This window comes from Raphanus sativus, unplaced genomic scaffold (assembly GCF_000801105.2).
Source record: "Raphanus sativus cultivar WK10039 unplaced genomic scaffold, ASM80110v3 Scaffold4403, whole genome shotgun sequence".
NCBI classification, from domain to species: Eukaryota; Viridiplantae; Streptophyta; class Magnoliopsida; order Brassicales; family Brassicaceae; genus Raphanus; species Raphanus sativus.
The window spans coordinates 2,872-7,235 of record NW_026619705.1 but is presented as its reverse complement, the minus strand read 5'-3'; the positions used below and the strand labels follow the sequence as shown (position 1 = coordinate 7,235).

Below are 4,364 nucleotides of genomic sequence, written 5' to 3'. Positions count from 1 at the left end.
TGATGGCTTCATAATCTTGTACTGAACATTTCCAAAACTACCAAAATCCGTAGCAGCATTCTCTCCGACAGCAAGCTTTTGATTTCTATTCACATCACGACGACCTTTGTTTGCAGTCAATGAGACATAAATACACATAACGTCAGTCTTGAGCAATGTGATGAAGCTTGCTAGTTGTATGTCGCTGCTCAAGGAAATCGGAAAGGCATTGGTAGCCGTTTGCTCCATTATACGTTTAGGCAACATATAAGAGAACTCGACCGCATTCATCTCACTAATATTGTAATCTTCACAAACCATGCAGAGAAAATCCTCATATCTTATATCGTCTTCAAAAAAAAAAAGAATTCTCCTTCTTACATTGATCAAGAACGAACTCTCCGCCAACATTACCCATCTTCCATTGTCAAAAAACAATAATTAAGTGCAGCATTATCTTCATAATAAAACTTGCATCAATAGATCCGAAGACGCATTGAAAAACTAACGAATTGTAGCGGCAAGAGAACAACATTGTTAGGCAACCATTAAAAAACACTTGGACTTTGTTCATAAATCATAACAATCGACTGTTTACCATACCTTGTGTTTCTCAGTTCTGGCTTCGAAGTTTCGTCAATCAAATCGCATGTAATCTCTTCGTTTTCCACCAATAAATTCACTTAATTTATCAAATATAAACGAAGATCTGAAAGCAAACAAAATATGAGGGTGAGAGCCATTGAAGGTAAATTGTCTAAACAACAATGAATCTGAAAGAGGATATATGGAACCGTTAAACGTAAAGTGCTGTCTTTTATTTATTCTTTTAATTTCTATAAAACCAATAATTGCATTATTGTGGTAGAGGAGTTAAATGGTCATTTTAGAAAGTTGGTGGACTTCTTAACAATTTTCTCTTGGAAAGTACCTTTTTTATAATTCAAAAAATTGTTGACAAATTTTATCATTTAAACCGCTAAATAAAAATCAAAAAAAAAAACTTTAAGTTCTAAAGTCCAATGCATTCAGAGCTTCAGCCAAAGTTGGTGATGAGTAACTAATAACCTTGAAAATGATTTTATCTACTTTATTAAAACAGAAGTACACATATAGACTTACCCTTAGAGTTTCCCTTTATTTACAACCAAATGCCACTGAGAATTTTATTAGTTTCACGTTAAAAATTCATGTCTTTTCCAAGTAGTCATTGTTTCCTAAATTAAAGCAAACGAAATACAAAAAAGGAAACAAGATTATAACATGGCTATACTAAAATATCAGTTTTCCAGATATACCACGTTTTCTGCTAACAAAAGTTTTCATTTGATCGAAGATCTCGAACAATACAAGGATGCGTGAGTGAAACTGATTCACTCATGGGTGCAAAACCCACCTTACGCTGATGAAACATTAGAGACGGTTTTAGCTGATGAAACATTTAGTTCTATTATCTGAGTATCAATACTATTAACATGTCCAATTGATATGGAGTTATGTCCAACAATTATTTTTAAAAATACATACTTTTAAAAAAATACTAACCAAATCAAAATATATATTATGTATGTAACCACCACTTCACTTGCATAATAATCGGGATAGGAATCCACATAGGACGGGTCCAATAATTGCTATTCGACCTTATTGAAAATATAAAACTAATTGTAATAACTAATAACTACGTTTTACTAATTTACATATTTTCTAATTTCCACTTCCACTAATCCCAAAACTTTAGGAACCCACTTCTCTCAATACATGAATAGTCAACTGTTTGCATACGGTCATATAGGCAAATAGAATAAATGATGATCGTATTTTGATATTATACGGTGACTTTTACTGTTGTTCAACAGACTAGGGTTTTACGATAAGCACATAAAACGTAACAAGTATAATCTAACAGAAATAATTTTTTGGGGTTAACTATAAAACAAAAAATATATCCATCATTTTAAAGATGGATCATAAGTTTAGTCTAACTATTTGAAAAATCGATTTACGGGTGCGGATTATGAGTATTTTATGCGTGGTGAATGTGGGTTGGTAGATTTTGGATTGGGGCTATTCATAAAGTATTTAAAAAATAAAATGTAAGAAATTAAATATTTTTTTATAAAATACAGGAATTTAAAAATAATAATTGAAAATTTAAATCATGTATAAATTTTTTTATTATAAATATAATTTTATAATAATTAAATTAAATAATGATTTTTAAAAAATATATATATAACCTGCGGATAACCACAAAATTAAGTAGAACGGGTGTAGGTACAAAATTATTTGTTTGCGAGTTGTGCTAATCATATTTTTTAACCAAAATAAAAAAAAACGCGGGTTGACGGACAGCGGGAAGAGTTTGACCCGCAACCCAGTCTTATCCGTGCATATACCAGATCAATTTTTAAATTGTTATTATTTAATAAAATATGTTTTGATTAAAATTTATACACAAATATTATTATAATAAAACAAAAATATAATAAAAAAGAAAAAACAAATATCAAAAATTAAATTTAAAACAAAAAAATACCAGCCTTTTAAGGGCGGGTCAAAATCTAGTTTCTTTTAAATTTTAAACATCGGAGATGGTTTTCAACAATCTTTGACATATTCATGATCATGTATGTGATTTATCTCTACTTGCATGATTGAGTTATTTGTTTTTCTTTAAGTAGTTTCTCTGTTCTTATCATGATTGAGACAAACATGGAGTTCAAGAAGACTGGTTGAAAAGATGGCCGTTTTAGACTCATCAGTGTGTTGACGTTGTTTTGTTTTCTAAGTTAATTCTCTAATTTACGCATTTGTTTTTATTTGTTACAAGCTACATTGGATTTTATCTTTCAAGAATTGAAATTTTATTTGTTTTTGCCATTGTTACATAAACATTGACTCACAAGAATCCAGAAATGTATTATTATTCAATCAATACTATACAGTAAACTAAAATCTAACTCAACAGTGTATTTCTAATTCTACGTGACTCTACAGTTTTTCATATAAAGAGATCAATAATGGTTACTAACCTTGATTTTTTGGGTTTCGTTCACCGCTGACGAGAAACTTCATTTCTGTTACCTCACGTCTCACCACTTTAGTGACCTTGATTAACCCAAACGAGAAGAACATAATATAATCACTTCTAATTCATAAAAAATATTATTCCAAAAAGGGTATGGCAAGGTAAAAGCAATTCTATACAATAGAATCTATGACACCAAACATTAGAATGCAACTGATTGTTCTATGCTGTTTACACTAAACAATTACTTACAACCAATTCATAGCTCAAGAACATAACTACTGTATACAATAGATATAGAATAAAACAAAACGTTAACTAGCAAGTTCAATATCATTACAGAAGCGAATGTCATCAATAGATAGAAGCACATAAAACATTATATCATTGTTTCAATGTAACTGTCACTATAGAACATTATATCAGTCTATACAACAGATCAATCAAGATCTTGACCATATGAAATAACAAGATATATGAAATATTACTTAGCTCTCTACTGAAAGTGTCTTTGCATCATCGACCGCATATCTTTTTTTCTTCTATCATATTTTTGCAGACATGTTTCCGAATTCCTTTCTCACTCCACGTAGGTGTTTTAGTCCACCTAAACAAAAGAAAAATTAAAAATGACCACGAGAAATTCCTAGAGTATAGAATTCAAAGCATAGGTTGAACAAAAATAAATAAATTCGAAGATAACCTTCAATATATTTCATTTGGTGGACATGAGAATTCTCACCAAAAAGTACCTCCTATTTAACCCGAGCAAAAAGAAGATCGACTTTTTAATTTTTCTATTTTCTGACCACACAAATCAACCACTCATCTTCTGCATGTTTGGTTCTGGAATCACACACGATTTTCTTTCAAAAACAGTAAAAAAACTTATTTTGAGCAAAAAAAGATCGAAGGTTTGAAAGGAAATACCCAGATTCGTAAAGGAAACATGCCGATATACTCTTGGCCCACGGAATCAGATATCCCGTTAAAGAACATGAATCCGATTTTCTCCATTGTAATCGCCTTTCTCACAGAGAAAAATGGAGATCGGGATGTTTTTCTTTAGCTTTCTTTTTCTATTTTTTCCCGTAATAGGAACGGTTGGTGAAAGAAACATAGTGTTTGGTTTTTTTTATCGACTACAAAGTGTTTGGGTTAGTTGGGCCATTTGAGAAGATATTTAAACAAATTTTAATTAAATCTATAGAAATATGGCCCAACTTAAATTATAAGTTGGGTTTATCATTTTTTAAAAAGTTTAGCTCACATACATATAATTAACTCAATTTTGTTGTCATAGTGGGATCAAATGCACGTTTTGTATTCTTTTTTTGGAAAACAATTAATGACA

At 30.5% G+C, this 4,364-nt stretch overlaps 1 long non-coding RNA gene across 2 annotated transcripts; it reads right to left on the bottom strand.

The window, feature by feature from the left end:
- Positions 1-6: 6 nt before the first annotated feature.
- LOC130507367 (uncharacterized) lies at positions 7-4,134 on the bottom strand. 2 transcript variants are annotated; one of them, XR_008942299.1, is made up of 5 exons: positions 3,941-4,134; positions 3,714-3,856; positions 3,499-3,617; positions 3,015-3,090; positions 7-688 (listed from the first exon to the last, which is right to left on the bottom strand). It is a non-coding gene; the product is annotated as an uncharacterized LOC130507367 (long non-coding RNA). The 2 variants fall into 2 exon arrangements; XR_008942298.1 differs by lacking the exon at positions 7-688 and having other exon boundaries at positions 2,554-3,090; positions 3,941-4,133.
- Positions 4,135-4,364: the final 230 nt, after the last annotated feature.